Raw genomic sequence first — 26373 nt, 5'->3', positions numbered from 1 at the left:
CTCCACCCCTCTATTAAAACCCCATTTTTTCCCACAGGCGTTCTCTCTCTGCTCGCCTTTGTGAGGATAGGAGCCAGACATGGGTCTGTGATAATAAAGGACTCTTTGCTTTTGCATTGGACATGGCTGGCTCCCTGGTGAGGTCTGTTGTGGATTTAAAATCTGGGCATAACAATAACCAAGATTGTGCTGATGGAAAATTTGGACTTTAAGCTGAATGAAGACAAGAGGGAGAAAGATAGAATGAATCAGATAATTGTATTTTACTACAGGAAGGGGAAAACCTCCAGTAAGCAAGCCAACAAATGCAGAAGAAGAAGTGGTGGAGTGTTCATCTACCACAGGTGATACACAGGTTCTCTGAGGTGAATACACGTTATAATGTGAATCCCTCCATAAACAATGCTTCATAAAAGGGCATTATGAGAAGATGAAAATATTAATGGTCTCCTTGAATAAATACCAGCAAGGGTATAAAGGAAATATGTATTTTTGTGTGTTTTCCGATGATGGGGTAGGGATGTAAAGTAGGCGCACGCCTGTGAGAAGGGAGTAATGTAGAATTCTTTAATTAGGGCATCTGACAAGCCAGTCCATAATGAGCCAGAAACCTTGAATAAGGACAAGAAGAAGACTGAATGGGGATTTTTTTCCTCAGCATTTTCTAATACTGACAAGGAAGAAAAGAACTTGATATTTAAGTTAGGTTTGGTTGGTGGGGGGGGGGGTGGTTGGTGGTTGTCGCTGTCATGAGAAACAAGGTGTTGTGTTTCTGCTGGCAGTGTAAAGTAATTAATTTGATTTCATTTTTACATGGTAGACTATTGAATATTGTTAAGCTATTGACAGGATTGTCAGCTCAAGATGTGAAGTTTATGCCACAACTGGTACAGTTTTTATTTAACAACTTGCTCTAGAACAGCATTGGTGGATATTGTTGATATTAGAGAAGTGAGGTTTCACTCTGTTTCACTGATGATTCACTTCATGTTACATTTGCACCATACATAAGTAAGATATTAGTAATAAGGGAAATTGGGTACAGTGTACATGAGTATTATCTTCCCAATTTTTCTGTAAATCTGGAACTATTCTAAAATAAAGCTTTTATTAAAACAACACAAAAAAATAGGAAATGGGAATATCTGAACATAGTGGAATGGACCACTAAAATGACTGTGGAGTTTAGGAAGTGGATTAGAGGAAACACCAATTACCTGCCATATGCTGGACTTATAGTGGAACTAAAGGAAGAGAGAGAGAGAGAGAGAGAGAGAGAGAGAGAGAGAGAGAGAGAGAGAGAATGAGAGAGAGAGAGAATTGTGAGAGAGGTCAGTTTGGGAATAATTTTAGGAGTTAAGAGGAAGCTGTCTGTTCTATAACCAGAGTTTCTGAGATTTCTGTATCCTCTGCCACCCCTGTAACACTTGGATGGCCAAGCTGAGGCTTTGTGATGTCAAGCCACACCATGGCCAAACTGATTTTGGGAAAAGAGACCTGAAGTGAGTGACTCCTCATTAACCGAAAGATAATAAATAGAGGCCAGGACCCTTTGAGTAGTGTCTGTTGCCTCAAGATAGGGAAACTTAATAAGCTGATAGTCTAGACTAGTAGAGATAAGGAATAAGAATCCAAACACAAGGATGGATGAAGAAACTGTAAGTCCAAATTCAATTTATGTTTGTATTTAGCGGGGTGTGGGGTGGTATGGATTGTCGTGGTGGCAATCATGAGGAACAGGGTGCTGTGTTAGTGCTGGATGTATAATAAAGATTTTGATTTCCTTTTTACATGACAGACTATTGAATATTGTTAAACTATTGACAGTATGGTCAGCTCAAGATGGGAATTTATGCCACAAGTGATTGAGTTTTTCCTTTAACATCATGGTCTAGAACAGCATTGTTGTATATTGGAGATACTAGAGAAGTGAGGTTTGACTCTGTTTCACTGTTGAGGAGGCATCTAAGTAGGGGGCAGACATTTGACAAGGGAGTAATGTAGATTTCTCTATTTGTGGCACCAGACAAGCCATTCCATACTGAGTCAGACACTAAGCATAAGGACAAGGATAAGTCTGAATGGGGATTTTATTCCCAACACTTTCTCATACTGACAAAGAAAAAAGAAGCTGATGTTTACTTTAGGTTTGCGTTGGTGCAGGGTGATGGATGGTGGTGGTCACAGTCATGAGGAACAGGGTGTTGTCATAGTGCTGGCAGTGTATAATAATGAATTTGATTTCTGTTTTACATGGTAGACTATTGAATATTCTTAATCTATTGAAAGGATGGTCAGCTCAAGATCTGAAGTTTAATGCCCCAAATGGTCCAGGTTTTCCATTAACGACTTGTTCTAGAATAGCATTACTGGATATTGGAGATACTAGAGAAGTGAGGTTTCACTCTGTTTCACTGATGATTCACTTCATCTTACATTTGCCCCAGACATAAGTAAGATATTAGTAATAAGGGAAATTGGGTATGGTGTACATGGTTATTATCTTCACAATTTTTCTGTAAATCTGGAACTATTCTAAAAGAAAACATCCATTAAAACAACACTCAAAATCCTAGGAAACATTAATATCTGAACACAGTGGAATGGACCACTGAAATGACGGGGGAGTATGGAATTGTCTTAGTGGAAACACCAAGTACCTCCCATATGCTGGACTATAATGGAACTAGTGGAAATGAGAGAGAGAGCGAGGAAAGTTTGGGAAAATTTTAGGAGTTAAGAGGTAGGTCTCTGTTCTATAAACAGTGTGTCTGAGATTTTTGCATCCTTTGCCACCCCAGCCCCTCCTGGATGGTCAAGCTGAGGCTTTGTGATTGAAGGGACAGAACGGAACTTGAAAGAACTAAGCAGAACTAAGCAGAAATGCACCCACCTCCCTCTTCAAGGACGAGGTGGAGACATGCTCTTCTCCCTCAACTCTATGTTGTCTGACAAGGCTGGCCCTCAGCCCAAGACCCACCCTGCCCCCCGAGAGTGACCACAAGAAAGCTGGTATTGTCCTAACTCTCCCAACCACCCACCTGAGTGGACCAATGAAGTTCCAGAAATGTAGCTAATGTCCTAATAAGGCTATAGTGGAGGATGCCTCCAACCTTCAGAATGTGATCGTCACTTCCAGACACTTATGATGTGAACCCCTGACCAATCTCTGTAACTCACGTCATCCCTAAAGCCCACCCCAAATAGCTAGACCTATATAACCTTTGTTCTCCTGGGAAACGCTATCTCGTCTCACCGCAGCGCCGGATAGAGGCTGGGAGCCAATTCTAGAATTGATCAATAAGGACTCCTTGCTTTTGCATCGGAGGAGTCTCTCTGTTGGTGGATTATTGGGGACCCCGAACTCTGGGCATAACATTTTGGTGGCACGTCAGGGATCCCCAAAAAACCCTCGAGGGACCCCCACTCTGAGAGTCTGCTGTCCACGGTAAGTGTCTATGTGTTGTGTGTTCTGTCCTATGAGAGCTCGCTTCTGTAATCTGGCCTGATAAGATCTGAGTGGACGCACTGGTGGATCTCGGGCAGGAGGAGTCAAGGGACGCCTTGAACCTCCATCTTGAGGGCTGTAAAAGCCCCACCTGGCGGGGTGTAAAAGCCCCATCTGGCGGGCTGTAAAAGCCCCACCTGGCGGGGTGTAAAAGCCCCATCTGGCGGGGTGTAAAAGCCCAATCTGGCGGGCTTTAAAAGCCCCATCTGGCTTTTTAAAAGTTTTTCTTCCGCGGGGTTGGAAGGCTGTTCTTAGGTGTCTGTTTTTTTGGTGTCTGTATTCTTTTGATTGATTTTGTGGACTCACTGGACGGACGCTATGGGACTGACTCAAACTACTCCTTTAAGCATTATGGTCGTTTTAAAGTCAAGGGCTGGGCCAAACCTGCTGGTCAGCCTCAGTTGTGTTTTTCTAGAACTGCTGAGAACTTGGACCTTGAAGCTTACTGAATTCAAATGATAAAAAACTTATGTCTTGCATTTTTGAAGGTTATTCTCAAAAATGTTACTGATTGAGAAAAACTGTGTGTTGTGGTAGCTAAATGCCTTTGCTGAATGAATGTCTGGTGAAAGTGTGAGAGTGTGGAGGGAGGGGGCCTGCCCTCTCCTCTCCTTTGTTTGGCTGCACAACTTTGGTCAGGCGGGTACCTGAATGAAGATCTGTGAAAACAGGTCACCCCTCCCTCGTCAGTCCCTCGTCACAGATCATCATGAGGTAGGGCCAAAGTAAACCTGCTGTTCTTAATTACATGTTAAAATTTTTTTTTAAGGACTACAATAGAGATTGTAATATTAAAATGAATGCTAAAACACTGAGGAAGCATGAGTGAACTGAGTGAACAGCTGTTTGTTTGTGTGGAACTAGCCAATTTGCTACCAAGAGGGGGGACTGGGCGCAGTCTTAACTCCTCAGGTAGGTTCTCACCAAAACGTTGGTCAAGAATTCTGTTCTGGGACATGGGTGCCAGGAGTGCCCCCACGCCCATCTGAGGAGTTGGGCATTGTTTTGTTTATCTGCTCATCTCCAGTCTGGGCTAGTCTACTCAGAGTGTGAATACAAGTGTTTGTCTATTTTGGCTGCTCATTACTAGTCTGTGTAAACTGAAAGTTATTTGATTTATTTTGCATTTCTTTTAATTCATCTGGCTGAACATTTGGACTGGACCCGCGGTGGGCTGCATGAAACTCTAGCAATTCTCAGAGTCTTTTGCTCGCCACTACAGAAGGAATCAGCCGACTTAGTTAATATAAATTTTTGTCTATCAGTTGCTCTTACCTGCATTGTAAATCACTGTAATTCCAAGATTGCTTACTTCTGAGATTGCATATAAACGAGTAAAAGAAAATAGTCTGTGAGGAAAAGCAGGCTGGGCTGAGAGAAGTGGGGCGGGGGAGGGTTGGCAGTTATGCTTCTGGCTGCAAACCTAACAGGTCTTATCAATGAACTTCAAGGTTACAAAAAATAACTGTAAGCACAGTCTTTCTATGCCCTGGTTTATTCTTTTAACCCCTCCAATGCTAAATCAGACCGATACTTGTTCTTTGTTTTATCAAAAAAGGTCTAGATATATCTAAGAGTAAACGTTCATTTATAATATGTTCTTAAATATTAATCTAAAATTGTTGAATTTTCACCTTTGATAATCATTAAAGGATTAAGGTTTCTAAAAATAAAATAAAACAACAACTGAACTCGCGCTAGAAAAGCGGAGGAGGAACAAAGCTAGAATCTGAAGCCCCCCCTGCTGATTTAGAACTCTTTGCCAGGCAGACTCAGCCCCTGAGAGCCAGGTCAAAGAAGTGGGGGCTGAATGCCTGAGCTGCCCACAAGGCCGAGAAGCCCCTCTTGGAGAAGAGGTGTGCACGCAGTCAAAGAGAGCCTACAGGAGCTGCAGCAGGTGCTAGGGGGCACCTAGGTGCAGGCTAAGCTGGAGAAGGCTTAGGTGCTGGAGCTGATGGTGCAGCGCTTGCTGCAGGGGAGAGCTTGTTGGCTGGAGCCTTAAAGCCTGGAGCATTACTCACTTCTCAAGACCCAACTTGCACCTAGCCAATAGGCAGGGCGCACAATCATCTCCCCTCCCCTAACTCCACCCCCCTATTAAAACCCCATTTTTTCCCACAGGCGTTCTCTCTCTGCTCGCCTTTGTGAGGATAGGAGCCAGACATGGGTCTGTGATAATAAAGGACTCTTTGCTTTTGCATTGGACACAGCTGGCTCCCTGGTGAGGTCTGTTAGGGATTTAAAATCTGGGCATAACAATAACCAAGATAGTGGCGATGGTAAATTTGGACTTTATGCTGAATGAAGACAAGAGGGAGAAAGATAGAATGAATCAGATAATTGTATTTTACTACAGGAAGGGGAAAACCTCCACTAAGCAAGCCAACAAATGCAGAAGAAGAAGTGGTGGAGTGTTCATCTACCACAGGTGATACACAGGTTCTCCGAGGGGAATACACGTTATAATGTGAATCCCTCTATAAACAATGCTTCAGAAAAGGGCATTATGAGAAGATGAAAATATTAATGGTCTCCTTGAATAAATACCAGCAAGGGTATAAAGGAGATATGTTTGTATTTTTGTGCGTTTTCAGATGATGGAGAGGGATGTAAGGAGGGGGCAGGCCTGTGAGAAGGGAGTGATGTAGAATTCTTTAATTGGGGCATCAGACAAGCCAGTCCATACTGAGCCGGAAACGTTTAATAAGGACAAGGAGAAGACTGATCGGGGATTTTTTCCTCAACACTTTCTAATACTGAAAAGGAAGAAAGGAACCTAATGTTTAAGTTAGGTTTGGATTAGGGAGGGGGGGGATGGATGGTTGTGGTCGCTGTCATGAGACACAAGGTGTTGTGTTTGTGCTGTTAGTGTATAGTAATGAATTTGATTTCCTTTTTACATGGTAGACTATTGAATATTGTTAAAGTATTGACAGGATTGTCAGCTCAAGATGTGAAGTTTATGCCACAACTGGTACAGTTTTTCCTTAAACAACTTGGTCTAGAACAGCATTGCTAGATATTGGAGTTACTAGAGAAGTGAGGTTTCACTCTGTTTCACTGGTGATTTACTTCATGTTACATTTCCCCATACCAAAGTAACATATTAGTAATAAAGGAAGTTATGTATGGTGCACATGGGCATTATCTTCACAATTTTTCTGTAAATCTAGAACTATTCTAAAATAAAAAATCCATAAAACAACACTCAAAATACTAGGAAATTGTAATATCCGAACATAGTGGAACAGACCACTGAAAGGACAGGGTCGTATGGCAAGAGGCTTAGAGTAGACACTACCTCCCTGCCATATGCTGGACTATAATGGTACTAGAGGAAATGAGAGAGAGAGAGAGGTCAGTTTGGGAAAATTTTAGGAGGTAAGAGGAAGGTCTCATTTCTATAACCAGATCATCTGAGACTTCTGCATCGACTCCCACCCCCCCACCCCCCTTCTTTGATGGTCTAGCTGAGGCTTGGTGATGTCAAGCCACACCATGGCAACCGCTGATTTTGGGCAACAAGAGCTGATGTGATTGGCTCCACATTGACATAGAGAGTATATAATAGGCCTGGACCCTCTGAGTAGTGTCTGTTGCCTCAAGATAGCCAAACTTACTAAGAAGATACTGTAGACTTTTGGAGATAAGGAAGAAGACTACAAACACAAGGATGGATGAAGAAACTGCAAGTCCTAAAGTGAATTAGAAGTCAGTGTCTCAACTGGATGATGAAGAAGTGGATAAGGTCAGAATACCTTATTCAAATGCTCCCCCGTCCCCCTTAATTCCTAACCCAAGATCCTGGCCTTGTCCTTTTTTGCCAAACACACTTCCTTGTTCAATCCATTGTCATTCAATTACAAGCCCATTTCCAAATCATTCTCCAATTTCTTCCCCAAAACCAATGTCTTTCTGTGTTTAACTTGTTTCCAAAGTACATATGTTATGCCCAGATTTCAAGATCTGAGTCCAGTGCAAAAACATAGAGTCTTTTATTCAAGCCCGGGACTTGGTCCCCCTCCTGCCTCTATTACTGGATGCAAGAGAGAGCCCCGATTCCCAAGGGAAAAAAGTATTAAAATGGCTTTTGGTGAAGGTGTGGGGGCACACTCTGACCACTGATTTGGCCAATTCCGGTTGTTTTATGAGGGCGGGGGGCTAGTGATGCAAGGGCAGGGTGCAGCTAGGGTCTTTTTACACAAACACAGGGGGGTGGCTAGCATACCCTTGGCTTTGGGGTAGTTTCCACCGCTTTCCCATTGGCTGAGATAAGGGCAGGCTGAGTAACTGATACATTCTGCACCTTTTTCTTGGAAGAGGAGATAAGGACACAGCTATCAGTACTGTTCTGTCCTTTCATTCACCCCTTGTCTTGGAACTTCCGGCTCAATCATGAGAAGGACTGAACTATCAACTGAACTACTTTTATACACTTCTTGACAAATTGGACTAGTCTGTTAATAATGCAAGGGCCGTAAGTCAAAAACAGAAGGAGGATTACAAGGGGTCTGCGGAGGTCCACTGTCTTCTTGAGGGTGATCTGCATCGGGTGTGTCTAGTCAGAGGTCACCTTCCAGTCCGACTCCCTACTGTCTGCCTCAGACCTTCCATTCTAAATAGGCCTTTCCCTGATCTCTACAGCCGAGGTTTGTACCACTCCTGACATGGGCATGGTCATTCAGGCCTGCAAGACAGTACACAGGCTGCCAACTGTTAGGTGTTTCTCAATAGAGACCAAAACCTGATGGGTATTCTTCTTTGTCCAGTTGGGCATCTGCCCTCTTGGCAGCCAGACACCCTTTACCTTTGTGGTTCATCCTATATAGTCCCCTTCCAGGACAGCTAACAGATAGCTATAACAATGTCCTTCAGTGTGGCAGTCTGGATACTTGCCAGTTATTCCCAAAGACTACCAAGGACTGTAGACCATCACCGGTCCACCGATACAGCTACATTTAAACCTGTAAGAGAATTGAAGGTTAATACAACATATTAATACAATGAAACATAATATTGGAACCATGGACGCTTCAGGCAGCTAAATCCTCCGCTACTAAACAGGAGATATGGCAGGGCTATACAAACATTTTAGGGAGGTGACTAAAGTCCACTCTTTGACCTTTCTATATAAGATAAAATTGTCTTTGTCTTTCTGAAGCCATGTCTATGAAGATGCAGGCATCATCTGAGCCTATTATACAATTTTCTGCAGGTATAGTCCTTTTCAAATTGGGGTGAGTCCAGGGGTTTTGAGCTTCTTTACCCACACCGAGTCCCCAGGCTGGAAAGGATGTACAGAGTCCAAGGTGGCACTGGCAGGGCATCTCGAACAAGCTTCTGTGTGGCTTTTCATTTCTGTAAGAGATCACATCCAAGTAAGGGGTACAGGCATTCTGGCATAACGAGAAACGAATGAGTTACCGTGTTCTTTCTGAGGTCCACAATCCTCTTTGATGTCCAAGGAAAAATTCAGTTTGTCTGGTGGCTCTTAGAACTGGTGTCTTCTTAGATGTTTCTGGTCCCATTGGCTCTGTCAAGACCTAATGGGCTGCTCCAGAATACACCAGAAAATTAACCAGGGGTTCTATTTACCTACAAATATTTATACCTAGGTAGACATATAAACATCAAATAAACATCGACATTTACACCTTTTCAGTTAACAAGTACTTTTACATGCATTGGAATTTTGTCAGATAAAAGGAACACTGCCCAAGTTCATCGATAGGGGCCTGACAAGTACAAATGTGGGAGCCTTTGGCTAGGGGGTATAGAGTCTCCATCCTTTCTCTCTCGGCACAGCTAAGGACAGGATCATTGGAGAGGTCTCTTCACCTAGGCAAGGCTGTGCTGAGCCATCTGGGGCAAAAGTGGTTTCTGCTTCCATTTTGGCTAAAAGGTCTCTGCCCAATAGAGGGACCAGGTCAACTGGTAAATATAGGAATTCATGAACCACCTGATGGCCGCTCACTGACATCAGCGGGGGTGGCAGAACAATCTGCAGCTGTGGTAACGTTCCAGAAACTCCAATAACGGTGACTTCCTTTCCTGAGAATGGAACTACCTTCTGAGTAACTACTGAGTGCTCTGCCGCTGTATCAATCATAAATTTCATTCTGGCCCCCGGTCTTCATTTTGACCATCGGCTCATGGGGGCCTCGTTGGAAAAAGCCCAGTCTGTCCTAGTCAGAGTCAGCTGTTGCCAGTCCAATGAGGTCTGTCTCAGGCGGCTCTGGCTTATAGTTGCTGGGTGGTTTGGATGGCCTTGCCAGATTCTTCTGCCCTGCTACTGAACTTTACTCTGTCCCTTCTTACACACACAGAACTGGACCCTAGGCAGCGAGGTTTGAGCAATTTTAAAATTCCTTAACATACATTTTATCATTCATGTTGCAGGGAGGAACCGGGTTGGCTCCTCCTGAATAAAAGAACTCATCAAATAAGGTTAATTTCCTAACTTCATTTGTCCCTGGGTGTGGACAACAAAAGACACTAATCAGATTGACATAAAGGATTTAACCTTTGTTTAGGGAGGCAAATGCAAAGCATTTACTCCCAAGTGTCATTGTTTTAGAGAAGATAGGATTTCTGCTCAGTTTCCCTATTTTACTAGTCCCAGCCTACTGGTCTATCATGCATTCAATTTTCTTAAAATGTATTCTGGCACAGGAGAAAGTTGTTTTGCTGTGCACAGGTAGTTTAACCCCTATATAACTGGCTTGGACCTCTACATAGCAAATTGCAGTCTATAATTTCAATATGCCGCCTCCGGTATTTCTAACCCAACGAGGTTTCAGCCAGTCTCTGAATCATACTCCTCATCTCTTGAAGAATTTCAAAGTCCTGAGAGCTTCCAGGTCCAGGGAGAGTGCCTTTCTGACAACCCTTGGGCCCTGATTTTTGCCTTTTTACCAGTTTCCTTCGTGGTAGAGCAGTAACCAGGCCTCTTTCAAGGGAGTGAACTAGAAGGGTATATCAGCCCCACCTGTGAGCCAGCTGCTCCACCTAGGGTCTCCCAGGGGCCCAGCCGAAGCGTCCCCCAGCAAATCCTGGAAGACACTGTGCTTTTCCAGTGGTATGGCCTCAAGCAGGGGGCTCACTGAATGTAGCCAGTAGCGAAGCGCTCGCTGGCTTCTGCCTGCAGATGCTCGCGCCCACAAGCACTGCCCCATAGCACATGTCTCACCAGTAGCTCCAGCACCTCATTGTTCTCCAGTTAGCCTTAACCTAGGTGCCCAGCAGCAGCTGCTGCAGCTCCTGTAGGCTATCTTTGATCCACGAGCACGCGGCTACTTCTCCACCAGGGGCTTTTGGGCCTTGCGGGCAGCTCAGGGATTCAGCCCCCCCCCCCCCTTCTTTGACCTTGGTCTCATATACTGAGTAGGCCTGGAAAACAGTTCTAAATTACCAGGGGGGATGCGGATTCTAGCTTTGGGCCTCCTCTGCTTTTTGATCAGGAGTTAACTTGTTTTTTTTTGTTTGTTTGTTTGTTTTTTTGTTTTGTTTTTTTTTTTTTTATTCTTAGAAACCTTAATCCTTTAATGATTACCAAAAGTGAACATTCAGCAATTTTAGTTTAATATTTATGAACATATTTTAAATGTACTTTTACTCTTAAGATATATCTGGACCTTTTGTGATAAAACTAAGAACAGGTATCGGTCTGATTCAGCATTGTAGGGGTTTAAAGAATAAACCAAGGCAGAGAAAGATTGTGCTTACAGTTATTTTTTTTTAACCTTGAATTTCATTGATAAGACCTGTTAGGATTGCAGCCAGCAGAATAACTGCCAAAACCCCTGCCCCCATTATCTCAGCCCAGGCCCATTGCTTTTCCTCACAGAGTCGGCCTGGAAATATATCGGGTGCATAGTGAGGTTTCTTGTAGACAGAACACCTGGAGACCATCTGAAATCCAGTTACTGATGCTTTCAGAATCCAGATGAGGGAGGAAGGAAAAGACCTGTTTATGTTCTCTATGAGGGTTCGAATAAACAATTGAAAACAGCAAGTTAAACAAAATACAGTCAGAGGCAGGTTTTCTTTCCGTCCTGCGGAGCTGTTCACCAAAGAGATAAGAAAACCATGAATAACAAGTTCTCTGAAATTTGCTACTTTGTTAATTTGCTAAGCAAAAAATTAACTTGAAAAGACATCTCTCTTGCTCTTTTATAAGCATTCTCAGAACTAAGAAATCTTGGAAATACAGCGATTTACAACCCAGGTCAGACCAACTTATAGACAGAAATTGATATTAACTAAGTGGGCTGATTCTTTTGGTAATGGCAAGCAAAAGACCCTGAGATCTGCTAGAGATTCTTGCAGCCCATCGCAGGTCCAGTCCAAACGTTCAGCCAGATGAATTAACAGAAATGTAAAATAAATCAAAGTAGCTTCCACTTCACACAGACTAATATTGAGCAGCCAAAATAGACAAACACTTGTATTCACACTCTCTCGGTAGACTAGCCCAGACTGGAGCTGAGCAGATAAACAAAGCAATGCCCCACTCCCCAGATGAGCATGGGGGCACTCCTGGCACCCATGTCCCAGAACAGAATTCTCCAGCAACCTTTTGGTGAGAACCTACCGGAGGAGTTAAGACTGCTTCCAGTCCCCCTCTCGCTAGAAAATTGGCTACTCCCACACAAACAAACAGCTGTTCACTCATGATTTCTCATTGTGTCGGCATTCATTCCAATTCCACAATCTCTATTGTACCCCTTTAAAAATTTTTTTAACAGGTTTATTTGTCCCGACCTCATGATGTTCAGTGACGAGAGACATACAAGGGAGGGGGTGACCTGTTTTCATAGATCCTTACTCAGATTCCCTCCTGATCGAAGTCATGGAGCCACACAAAGAAGAGGAGAAGGCAGGCCACCTCCCTCCACACTCACATACATTAAACAAACATTCATAAGCAAGGGCATTTAGCTACCACAACACACAGTTTTTCTCAATCAGTAACATTTTTGAGAATAACCTTCAAAAATGCAAGACATAAGTTTTTTATCATTTGAATTCAGTAAACTTCAAGGGCCAAGTTCTCAGCAGTTCTGGAAAACCACAACTGAGGCTGGCCAGCAGGTTTGGCCCAGCCCTTGACTTTAAAACGACCATAATGCTTAAAGGAGTAGTTTGAGTCTGTCCCATAGCGTCCGTCCAGTGAGTCAACAAAATCAAACAAAAGAATACAGACACCAAAGAAACAAAGACATCTAAGAACAGCCTTCCGAACCCGTGGAAAAAAAACTGAAAAAAAGCCAGATGGGGCTTTTACAGCCCGCCAGATGGGGCTTTTACACCCCGCAAGATGCAGGTTCAAGGTGTCCCTTGACTCCTCCTGCCCGAGATCCACCAGTGCGTCCACTCAGATCTTATCAGGCCAGATTACAGAAGCGAGCTCTCATAGGACAGAACACACAACACATAGACACTTACCGCGGACAGAAGACTCTCAGAGTGGGGGTCCCTCGAGGTTTTTTTGCGGATACCGGACGCGCCACCAAAATGTTATGCCCAGAGTTCGGGGGTCGCCAATAATCCACCAACAGAGAGCCTCCTCTGATGCAAAAGCAACAAGTCTTTATTGATCAATTCTAGAATTGGCTCCCAGCCTCTATCTGGCACAGCGGTAAGAAGAGAGAGCGTTTCCCAGGAGAACAAAGGTTATATAGGGCTAGCTATTTGCGGTGGGCTTTAGGGATGACATGAGTTACGGAGATTGGTCAGGGGTTTACATCATAAGTGTCTGGAAGTGACCATCACATTCTGAAGGTTGGAGACGTCCTCCACTATAGCTTTATTAGGACATTAGCTACATTTCTGGAACTTTTTTGGTCCACTCAGGTGGGTGGTTGGGAGAGTTAGGACAATACCAGCATTATGTGGTCACTCTGGCGGGGCAGGGTGGGGCTTGGGCTGACGGCCAGCCTTGTCAGACAACATAGAGTTGAGGGAGAAGAGCATGTCTCCACCTCGTCCTTGAAGAGGGAGGTGGGTGCATTTCTGCTTAGTTCTGCTTAGATCTTTCAAGTTCCGTTCTGTCCCTTCAATCACAAAGCCACAGCTTGACCATCCAGGAGGTGCTGGGGTGGCAAAGGATGCAGAAATCTCAGACACGCTGTTTATAGAACAGAGACATACCTTTTAACTCCTAAAATTTTCCCAAACTGTCCTCGCTCACTCTCTCATTTCCACTAGTTCCATTATAGTCCAGCATATGGGAGGTACTTGGTGTTTCCCCTAAGACAATTCCATACTCCCCCGTCATTTCAGTGGTCCATTCCACTATGTTCAGTTACTACCATTTCCTAGGATTTTGAGAGTTGGTTTAATGGGTGATTTATTTTAGAATTGTTCCCGATTTACAGAAAAGTTGTGAAGGTAATAACCGTGTACACCATACCCTATTTCCCTTATTAGTAATGACTTACTTATGTATTGAGCAAATTTAACATGAAGTGAAACATCAGTGAAAGAGTTAGAGTGAAACCGCATTTCTCTAGTATCTCCAATGTCCAGCAATGCTGTTCTAGACCAAGTTGTTAAAGGAAAAACTGGACCAGTTGTGGCATAAACCTTCAGGTCTTGAGATTATCATCCTTTCAATAGTTTAACAATATTCAATAGTCTGCCATTTAAAAAGGAAATCAAATTTTTTATTATACACTGCCAGCACAAACACAACACCCTCTTCCACTTGACTGCGACCAACACCATCCATCCCACCCCACCCCCCAAGAAAAACATAAATTCACCGTTTGACTTTCAGTTTTTTCATCCATGCTTGTGTTTGGAGTCTTATTCCTTATCTCTACTAGTCTGCACTGTCGTCTTACTAAGTCTCGCTACCTTAAGGCAACAGACACTACTCACAGTGTCCTGGAATCTATATATACTTTTAAGTTAATTAGGAGCCACTCACTTCAGCTCTGGCTGCCAAAATTCAATGGTTCCCATGGTGTGGCTTCACATCACAAAGCCTCAGCTTTACCATCCAGGTGGGGCGAGGTGGCAGAGGATGCAGAAATCTCAGAAACTCTGGTTATGGAACAGAGACCTTCCTCTTACCTGCTAAAATATTTCCCAAACTGACCTGCTTCTCTCTCTCTCTCGTTTCCTCTAGTTCCATTATAGTTCATCCAATGGCCGGGAGGTGGTTTTTCCTCCAAGAGAATTGCCATACTCCCCCGTCATTTCAGTGGTCCATTCCACTGTGTTCAGATATTAATGTTTCCTAGGATTTTGAGTGTTGTTTTAATGGATGTTTCATTTAAGAATAGTTCCAGATTTACAGAAAAATTGTGAAGAAAATAACCATGTACACCATACCCAATTTCCCTTATTACTAATACCTTACTTATGTATGGGGCATATGTAAGATGAAGTGAATCATCAGTGAAACAGAGAGAAACCACACTTCTCTAGTATCTCCAATATCCAGTAATGCAATTCTAGAACAAGTGGTTAAAGGAAAACCTGGACCATTTGGGGCATAAAACTTCAGATCTTGAGCTGACCATCCTTTCAATAGTTTAACAATATTCAAGAGTCTACCATGAAAAATGGAAATCAAATTCATTATTATACAGTGCCAGCACTATGACAACACCCTGTTCCTCATCACTGTGACCACCACCATCCATCACCCCGCACCAACCCAAACCTAAAGTAAATATCAGCTTCTTTTTTCCTTGTCAGTATGAGACAGTGTTGGGAATAAAATCCCCATTCAGACTTATCCTTGTCCTTATGCTCAGTGTCTGACTTAGTATGGAATGGCTTCTCTGGTGCCACAAATAGAGAAATCTACATTACTCCCTTCTCAAATGCCTGCCCCCTACTTAGATGACTCCTCATCAGTGAAACAGAGTCAAACCTCACTTCTCTAGTATCTCCAATATACAACAATGCTGTTCTACACCAAGATGTTAAAGGAAAAGCTCAATCACTTGTGGCATGAATTCACATCTTGAGCTGACCATACTGTCAATAGTTTAACAATATTCAATAGTCTGCCATGTAAAAAGGAAATCAAATTTTTTATTATACATCCAGCACAAACACAGCACCCTGTTCCTCATGATTGCCACCACGACAATCCATACCACAACCTTTCCAATACAAACATAAATTGAATTTGGACTTACAGTTTCTTCATCCATCCTTGTGTTTGGAGTCTTATTTCTTATCTCTACTAGCCTAGACTATCGTCTTATTAAGTTTCCCTATCTTGAGGCAACAGACACTACTCAAAGGGTCCTGGCCTCTATATATACTTTATAGGTTATTGAGGAGCCACTCACTTCAGCCCTGGCTGCCCAAAAGGAGTGGTTGCCATGGTGTGGTTTGATATCACAAAGCCTCAGCCTGACCATCCAGGAGGGGCGGGGGTGGCAAAGGATGCAGAAATCTCAGACACTCTGCTTAGAGAACAGAGAACTACCTCTTAACTCCTAAAATTTTTCCCATATTGTCCTCGCTCTCTCTCTCATTTCCTCTTATTCCATTATAGTCCAGCATATGGCAGGGGGTTGGTGTTTCCTCTAAGACAATTCCCATACTCCCCCGTCATTTCAGTGGTACATTCCACTATGTTCAATTGCTACCATTTCCTAGGATTTTGAGAGTTGTTTTAATGGATGTTTTATTTCAGAATTGTTCCAGATTTACAGAAAAGTTGTGAAGGTAATAACCATGTACCCCATACCCAATTTCCCTTATTACAAATGACTTACTTATGTCTTGAGCTAATTTAACATGAAGTGAAACATCAGGGAAACAGAGTGAAACCTCACTTCTGTGGTATCTCCAATATCCAGCAATGCTTTTCTAGACCAAGTTGTTAAAGGAAAAACTGGACCAGTTGTGGCATAAACCTTCATGTCTTAAGCTTATCATCCTTTCAATAGTTTAACAATATTCAATAGTCTGCCATGTAAACAGGAAATGAAATTCTTTACTATAAACTGGCAGCACTAACATAACAAACTGTTCCTCATGACTGCCAACACCACCATCCAGCCATCCTGACCCCAATACAAACATAAATTCAATTTTGGCTTTGCAGTTTCTTCTTCCATCCTTGTGTTTGGAGTCTAATTCCTTATCTCTACTAGTCTACACTATCAGCTTATTAAGTTTCGCTATCTTAAGGCAACAGACACTACTGAAAGGGTCCTGGCCTCTATTTATTATCTTTCAGTTAATGAAGAGCACTCACTTCAGGTCTCTTTTCCCAAAATTAGTTTGGCCATGGTGTGGCTTGACATCACAAAGCCTCAGCTTGACCATCCAACTTGGACAGGGTTGGCAGAGGATACAGAAATCTCAGAAACTCTGGTTATAGAAAAGACAGCTTCCTCTTAACTCCTAAAATTATTCCCAAACTGACCTCTCTTTCAATTCTCTCTCTCTCTCTTTGTCTCTCTCTCTCTCTCTCTCTCTCTCTCTCTCTCTCTCTCTCTCTCTCTCTCTCTCTTCTTTTAGTTCCACTATAAGTCCAGCATATGGCAGGGAGGTGGTGTTTCCTCTAATCCACTTCCTAAACTCCACAGTCATTTCAGTGGTCCATTCCACTATGTTCAGATATTACCATTTCCTATTATTTTTAGTGTTGTTTTAATAAAAGTTTTATTTTAGAATAGTTCCAGATTTACAGAAAAATTGGGAAGATAATACTCATGTACACCGTACCCAATTTCCCTTATTACTAATATCTTACTTAGGTATGGTGCAAATGTAACATGAAGTGAATCATCAGCGAAACTCTTAGAGTGAAACCTCACTTCTCTAATATCAACAATATCCACCAATGCTGTTCTAGAGTAAGTTGTTAAATAAAAACTGTACCAGTTGTGGCATAAAACTTAACATATTGAGCTGAGAATCCTGTCAATAGTTTAACAATATTCAATAGTCTACCATGTAAAAAGGAAATCAAATTCAATATAATACACTGCCAGCACTAAAAGAACACCCTGTTCCTCATGACTGTGACCACCATCATCTATCCCACCCACCCAATCCAAACCTAAATTTAACATCAGCTTCTTTTCTTCCTTGCCAGTATGAGAAAGTGTTGAGGATAAAATCCGCATTCAGTCTTATCCTTGTCTTTATTCTATGTGTCAGGCTCAGTATGGAATGGTTTGTCTGGTGTCCAAATTAAAGTAATCTACATTACTGCCTTCTCACATGCCTGCCCCCTTCTTAGATCCCTCCCCAGAAGTGAAACAGAGTCAAACCTCACATCCTCAGTATCTCCAATACCCAACAATGCTGTTCTATACCATGATGTTAAAGGCAAAACTGTACCAGTTTTGCATAAAACTTCACATCTCGAGCTCACCATCCTTTCAATTTTTTAACAATATTCAATAGTCTGCCATGTAAAAAGGAATTCAAATTCTTTATTATACACTGCCAGCACTAACAAAACACCCTGTTCCTCATGAATGCGACCATGACCATCCATTCCACCCTCCCCAACCCAATACCAACATACATTCACTTTTGGACTTGCAGTTCATTCAACCATCCTTGTGTTTTGTGCTGATTGTTTCCTTCCATGTCCCGCGTGGAGTAGGTTTCGGTATCTGAAAGAAGAGCCACACAACAAAGGAGAGAAATAGACAAGAGATAATTTTGCAATATTGGGGGACCAGTCGGCAAGTCCCGAAGGACTTCCTCTGTGCTCAGGCCTCACCAAGCTTCTATTATCTCGGATGCACCCATAGCATAGACCTTAGGCAGGTGACCCGCTAGTGATAAGCACACTAGCCACTCAGCAAGGATTTACATAATAATAAATGGGGGAGTAGTTTCAGCTACCACTGTCTGGACAAACAGAGGTGGCGCCTAGCTCTGAGCTTTGCTAGCGCTTCAAAGGCACCCATCCTTCCGGGTGTTATGGGGAGTTCTCTGTCTATGCTTATCAGATATTGAAGGCAATAAACAGTTTCCCACATCTCCCCCTTATTTTTTCTTTCAAAAATAATCAAGTCCCAATTTCAATGTCCTAAAGTTATGAGTCCATGTTTCTATGTCCAAAAGTTCATGTGTACATGTCAGCAATGAAATGTTGGCTCTGGATGGTGGAAAATGCAGGTCCGGTCCTTTCTGGTCTGTTCCTGGGCACCCTGCAGTGCTGCACAGCTGCTGACTGCTAGCATGGCAAGGCGTCTTCCACCATCTCCATCTCTGAACTGTCTCTTCTGTCTTTGTGGTTGGCTTTCTGTAATCCGTTGTTACAGGAATCCACATGGTCTTGTAGCTGTTCTCTGAAAGTATACAAACATATTCTCGACCAAATGTTAAAGGAAAAAAAAAACCTTACTTGGGGTCTTTTTTTAACATGATGTTTCCCTGGCCTACCCTAACATAATGTGTGTTTTTTCTGGGTGTCTCACTATTAGCATTATAAACGAAAAAATATTTTCTCTATATATGTAATTTACTTACATGATCTATTTCCTTAAATTGTATTATTCCACTATATTTTTCCAATATCACCCTTTTTTTTTATTTAATTAGGTGTCTTCTTGGAAATTTTATAATGCAGTAAAGATACCTTAAAATATTAATTTTAAGGTACCATGGTACCAGCTTTTCATGATCCCAGCTTGAACAGAGAGCTCAGGTAACAGCTGTAGGCAATTGGATTCCTCTTGACAAAAAAAGTCAAAATAGGTCAATACAGAATGCTTAAGTGCCTTCCCCAGGAGGTCCTCCGCACAGTGGAAAGGAATAAATCCCGTCATGTAAAACATTCAAATTCATTTTTAAATTTGTTTGGGATAAATGCACAATATACTGTTGTAAAGCATGAAAAATTATTAATAAAACTTGTAGAATAAGACCATGTAAGAATATTCTTTGCTCTAAGTCATGACAACTTAATTTTAAACTGGATTTCTCAAGGTTTCAAATGAGGAACCTAGTTAGAAAAAAAAAAAGCAATTTACAGAAGCAGAGACAGCATGCTATCTGAATTACAGTTCTGGGTCTGAGAGCACTGAGTTGACAAACTAACTCTAGCCTTCTGACTTTGGGATAGCTATGCTGTCCTTCCCAGGTAACGGAAAAATGTGCCTTCTAAGACCAGTATGAAACTATAGTTTTTACCTGAATTAATTGTTACCATACTTCACTTTGCCGTGTCGCGGTGGTCTCTGGGCTGTTGGTTGTCTGGTTTGTCTTCCTCCTGTTCCTCATCTTCAGTGGACTGCTTGGAGTCACTGCTCTCTGTGGCTGAGGTAGTTGATTATTTACAGCTACATGTTATGGCTCCAGGCGCAAGATCTTCAGTCTTCCTAGATTCCTGATGCAGTTTAATATTTCTAGCAGGAATCCATAAGGGTTTGGAAAAATTCTCTGGGAATATACAAGCGTACCCTCTGCCAAAGCTTAATAATGGGTCAGGTCACATCCATAAACCAGATTCGGGATCCTTCCATTTAACTAGACCATTTTCTTTTGTTTTATTCTGACACCAATGTAGCTCCATAGGTGTCTTTCCATCAGCATCACAAGTGAAAAAATTTAGAGTAATTAAAGCTAGGTGCAGCCTACCCGAAGCTGATTTCTCCATCATCCCCCTTTTTTGTTTTGCTAGTTGGGATTTTTAAAAGCTGATGAGACTCTGAAGCCTCTTTTAATAAAGCAACACATTGATCAGCATGTGCATTTCCCTTAGTTAAAGGGCCAGGTAATATGCTGTGAGCCCTGATGTGGGTGTTTTAAAAAGGGTATGTTGTCTACTGCACAATCTGTTGAACTTACTTAAATAGTAAGAATAAACTTTGGTCACTATGCCATTTCAACCGGGCAGTTTCAATTCTATTCACTAGGCCCGAAACATAAGAGGAATCAGAAATTATGTTAACAGGCTGTTGGAAATCTTGCAACGCAGCCTTAATAGCTTCTAACTCAATTCTTTGCACACAAGTATGACAGGTCAGTATGACTTGGTCAGAATTTATAGTATGATAGGCAACTTTCCCATTAGATTACCCATCATTAAAAACAGTTAAAGCTCCAGGAATTGGTTCCTGCCTAGTATTTTTGGTATAATGATGGAGGTCTTATTTAAAAATTGTAGTAGTTTATATTTTAATAGGTGACAGCTAAGTTCCCCTGAATATCCACTTTGCCCAATTTGCTAATTTAGGTCAGTTTGAAATAACATTTATTCTTATAACTTTATTGTCCTAATTTATTGATAGTAAATTACATTAATTAAATTTCTGGTATTAGTCTTTAATTAAATTTACATAAACTTTGTTTAAGGAGGCAAAACACAAATTCTTTAATTTAGCTTATGAGGCCCAATATATTGATTTTTAATTTTAGTTAGACATCTGAAGGAAACCTCTTTTTATTTCTTCCCGACAGTTTTCTTTTTCACACAAGCAACAAATGTAAGGAACATGGTTGCCTTTTGAGATTTTAACAAATACTGTAGCAAAGCTATATATTTCAAGTGATTTTTCATTTGTAGTGAATAATCAGATTTAGTATTTTAACAACAATCTGTAAATGTTAGCAATCATATTTTTAAAGAGTATACCCTTTGGCTTATTTGCATACACAGAGGGATCATGGGAAGTCTTCAGTTACTTTTTAGAAGAATTTTCCTTTACTAGGATTCTATGTCTTGCAAAGATTAGTAAATTTAGTAAAGTTTTATTTTGATAAACGACATGCAAACCCTGCTTCACCTCCAGCCTAATTTAAAATGCAGTGGTGAGGAGCTTTTAAATAAAAGACATTGCTAGTTTAAATAAAGACTTTGCTACTAATAAATCAATTCTTTCTTTATTTGGCAGAAATTCTTTATGAAAGCAAGCATTTTATATTTTGAAGCGTTGCACTCAGGAAAAACATCCAAATACATATCTAATTAAAACATGTTCAACACTTTTTCAACAGTTCTCAAAATAATAGGATGTAGTCTTCACCTTGGAATCAATTACTCTTAATTTGTTTATGATATAGGCATAACTGTGGTTCTACTGAGAATTTAAGATATCTTTTAAAAATGTATCTACAAGCCTTTTAAGAAATATGAGCTCTATTGTCCGCCCTTATGAAGCCAACTGCTTAAAACATTGGTCTGTCATACCACTGAAATTATATTAAGACCATGATTGCTAATTTATTAAGCATTAAAAATATCTTCTTAAAAATAGTATTAAATAAATCTGAGAGGCAAGCACACTTTCTGCCCCATCCCCATTTCCACAGTAAACCTGCACCTTAAAACTCCACCCCTGAAATCCCATCCTGCCTCAGTGAGCAGACATTCCTTTTGTGATTGGCTAAATCAGAGGGCGGGGCCTTTGTTGTTTCAAGATGGCGGCCCACAGGGGCGCAGTGAGCCATGCGGACAACATGGCGGCTGCCAAGTCACACAGCTCAAACGGGCGGCTGTCTACAGTGTTCTTTGACAGAGCAAACCAAAACCCCTAAAAGATAGATGACCAACATTATATTGTAGACAAACAGAAATCTCATTAGCTGTTTATACCCTTTATAATTATCTTAAAGAATATTAATCAAATTTAAACTGGTTTTTGTATTAAAAATTTCAGTTGAGATCTTAAAAATTAATCCTCTTTTTTTAATCAGATCAATAAGCAACATATTTTGAATTCTAATTATTTCAGAGAAAACAAAAATAAAATATTGTTTAAGCATTTAGCTATTATAATTATACAATTTTTCCCAATTCAATCTGAATCTTAAACTCTTAGCTGGCAAGTCAAATATTCAGGATTTCTCAATCAGTAACATTAAGACTAAACTTTAAAAATGCAAGACAGAATCAACCAACAGATTTAATACTGTCCTCTAGATTTTGTACAAGGAATACTCAGATCTCATTTAATTCAGTATTATGTCACTTCAAGAAACCTAGGTATAAACTCCATGGTCTTAAATTTCCCAGTAGCTTTGGAAAACCCCATTTGAGGCTGGCAAGGCAGGCCTGGCCCAGCCTTTGATTTTAAAAGGACCATAATTTTTTCCTCTAGGGAAGGTCAAGAAACAAGGTTGTAGCTTCATTGTTTCCTGACCCTTGCTTGAAGGTGGGAAGGTACAAAATTGGCCTGGGGGAGGAAGGGGGAGGTGCTGTTTTCCATGGAAGAACAGGTTTGGCCTTCCCTGGACCAATCAGATATAAATTGACCACATTCTTTAAGAATTTGCTACAGGCAGGAAGCAAATAGCTCCTTTTCTCATTAGAAATGTTTTGGCCAGCCTTTTCAATAAACAAAGGGCTGGTTTTTTACCGGGCTACTCACATTTTTATAATTAGAGATTTTAATAATTTTTGAGATTCAAATTTAATTACTTTAAGGGAATTAATTTAGCAAATTTTTGTAACAGAGACAATTTTACTGATTTTCCTTGTAGAGGTCTTAAAGATAGCTTTGGGATAGGCTTCATTAACATTATTATGGAAAAATACTAAACTTGTTGCTAGAATTTCTACCCTGGTTCAAATTGGCCATTTTCTATAGGAAATAATCAGTCTTGGGTTCTATTCTGCACATTTGTAAAGAAAGTCTAGCTCAAAACTCTATCTAAATATCCAAAATCAGAACTGTTAAGTCGGAGAGACCCCAGGATCGGATACATGCAGATATGTAATGAGACAATGGACTTCCCCTGGAATTTCTCACAGGTCAACCTGCCAGATACAGATACTGGCTTCTCAATGACCCCCTGCCAGCTGAAACTTCCTCAACTGAATACCTCAGCTCATGTCCCCGCCCCTCACCCAACTGCAGTATAAAAAAAGCGCCCCCCTCCCTGTTGGCATGAATCCACGTGCCCTGTCCTGGGGCTACGTGAGTCTCCCTGGGACGTAGAATAAACCTTTTCCTTTCCTTTCTTTTCTGATTCACTGGACTCTATTTCTTGCACAGCCTCCTGAGCCACCTAACCTAACAGGAACGAGAGCGGATTAGTTCCAATCCAAGTGTTCTCTGTACACGTGAACAGAAATCCCAGACGCATTTTAAATTTTTGTAAAACTTTTCAATTATGAGAAGGAGACTTTAAATTAGAGGAGGCATCCATATTGGATGGCCATGTGCTCCCTTTTCCTTTCCACCACATCCTGCTTTGGGAGAAGTTTCAGCAAATGACTCAGATGGCGTATTTGTTCCCAAAGTCATGCTTAATAAAAAAAACAGATTTTAAAGTTTTTTTTTTTCCTTTTTCGCTTTCCAAAGTAATAGCTAGCACTCAAGGTGACATTAGCTAGACTTTCCACTTAACAACATGTCGTCAGGTAGTTTTGAAACAGAACATTTAGTAATCTCATTGTGGGAGAGCTTATAGCTCTGCGCTCTCCTGCCACGTTTGAATCTCTCCGAACCAGAGCGAGATTCAGCAGCGGGGTTTCATTTCTTATTACAGATAGATTCCAAATACAAATTAAGATTTTAATTTGGATAAGAAAACACATTCAGATGACCATGGCACTCTTTTTTCAGCCTGATCTAAAAGAGTACCTTTTTCAAGAAAAACAAAGGTTAAGTTCTATTATAACATGCAAAAACTGTAAAAGATTTCCTTCTAAATTTTTAACACTTTAAACATGCAAATCAAAACTCTATAATAAAGTTTCTTAGTTTTAAAAAGCCAAATATACGTTTTTAAAGCAGAATCTACTTTTTTAAAGCCAAATCCTGCCCCATTTGTTAGCCTGGTTAAGTAAACGATCACAGTGTACTTACAGACCCGGGCTTCTGTAATTGATCCTGGCAATTGCATGCAGTAGAATCCCCCTCATGTTTTTTCGGTGAGTTTTCCACACCTTTTTGGTGAAAACTTCCTTTTCACACTCCAGCGAGACCTGCGCTTCCAGACTACCATCGGGCTCCAGATGTTGAGTGTTTCCTTCCACGTCCCCTGTGGAGTTTGGTTCGGTATCTGATAGAGGAGCTGCACAACAAATGAGAGAAAAAGACACGAGATAATTTTCCAATATTGGGGGACCAGGCAGCAAGTCCCGAAGGACTTCCTCCGTGCTCTGGCCTCACCAAGCTTTTATTGATCTTGGATGCACCCATAGCATAAACCTTAGGCAGGTTACCAACTGGTAATAAGCAGACAAGACCATCAGCGAGGATTTACATAATAATAAATGGGGGAGTAGTTTTAGCTACCACTATCTGGACAAAGAGTAAAGGTGAGGCCAAGCTCCAACCTTTGCTAGGGCTTCAAAGGAACCCAGCCTTCAGGGGGTTTCAGGGAGTACTCTGTCTATGCTTATCAGATAGTGAAGGCAATAAACAGTTTCCCACAGTTTGGAGACTTATTCCTTGTCTCTACTAGTCTACAATATCATCTTATTAAGTTTCCCTATCTTGAGGCAACAGATTCCACTTAAAGGGTCCTGGCCTCTATATATACTCTTTAGGTTAATGAGGAGCCACTCACTTCAGCTCTGGTTGCCCAAAATCAGTGGTTGCCATGGTGTGGCTTGACATCAAAAAGCCTCAGGTTGACAATCCAGGAGGGGCAGGGGTGGCAGAGGAAACAGAAATCTCAGAAGTTTAGGTTATAGAAAAGAAACCTTCCTCTTACCTCCTAAAATTTTTCCCAAACTGATCTCTGATCTCTCTCTCTCTCTCTCTCTCTCTCTCTCTCTCTCTCTCTCTCTGTCTCTCTCTTTCTCTTACTCTAGTTCCACTATAGTCCAGCAGATGGCAGGGAGGTGGTGTTTCCTCTAAGCCACTTCCCAAACTCCACCATCATTTCAGTGGTCCATTCCACCATGTTCAGTTGCTACCATTTCCTATTATTTTGAGGGTTATTTTAATAGATGTTTTATTTTAGAATAGGTCCAGATTTATAGAAAAATTGTGAAGATAATAACCATGTACACCATACCCAATTTCCCTTATTACTAATTTCTTAATTGGCTATGGGGAAATGTAAAATGAAGTGAATCATCAGTGAACAGTTAGAGTGAAACCTCACTTCTCTAGTGTGTCCAATATCCAGCTATGCTGTTCTAGACCAAGTTGTTAAAGGAAAAACTGGGCCAGTAGAGGCATAAAACTTTAGATCATGTGCTGACCATCCTTTCAATATTTTAACAATATTCAGTAGTCTACCATGTAAAACGGAAATCAAATTCATTATTATACGCTGCCAGCCCTAACACAACACCCTGTTCTTCATGACTGCGACCACGAACATCCATCCCACACACCCATTCCAAACCTAAATTAAACATCAGCTTCGTTTCATCCTTGCCAGGATGAGAAAGTGTTGAGGATAAAATCCCCCTTCAGTCTTCTCCTGGTCCTTATTCTGTCTGGCTCACTATGGAATGGCTTGTCTGGTGCCCCAATTAATGAATTCTTCATTACTCCCTTCTCACGTGAGTTCCCACTCCTTAGCTCCCTCCCCAATAACTGAAAACTCACAAAAATACAAACATATTCCCTTTATACCCTTGCAGGTATTTATTTATGGAGACCATTAATGTTTTCATCGGCTCATAATGAGCATTTCTGAAGCATTGTAGATAGAGGGATACACATTATTGTGTTCCCTTGGTAGAACCTGAGTATCACCCGTGGTAGATGAACACTCCAGCACTTCTTCTTCTGCATTCGTTTGCTTGCTAAATGGAGTTTTTCCCCTTCCTGTAGTAAAATGCAATTTTCTGATTCTTTCTGTAATTCTCCCTCTTGTCTTCATTCAGCTTAAAGTCCAAATTAACCATAGCCACTATATTGGTTATGAAGGTTGGAAAAAAGTTAAACACAGAAAGACATTGGTTTTGGGGAAGAAATTGGAAAATGATTTGGAAATGCGCTTTTAATTGAATG

This window comes from Myotis nattereri (genome assembly GCF_964212035.1).
Source record: "Myotis nattereri genome assembly, chromosome: X".
NCBI classification, from domain to species: Eukaryota; Metazoa; Chordata; class Mammalia; order Chiroptera; family Vespertilionidae; genus Myotis; species Myotis nattereri.
The sequence above is the reverse complement of the archived record's forward strand: the minus strand, read 5'-3'. Positions refer to the sequence as shown.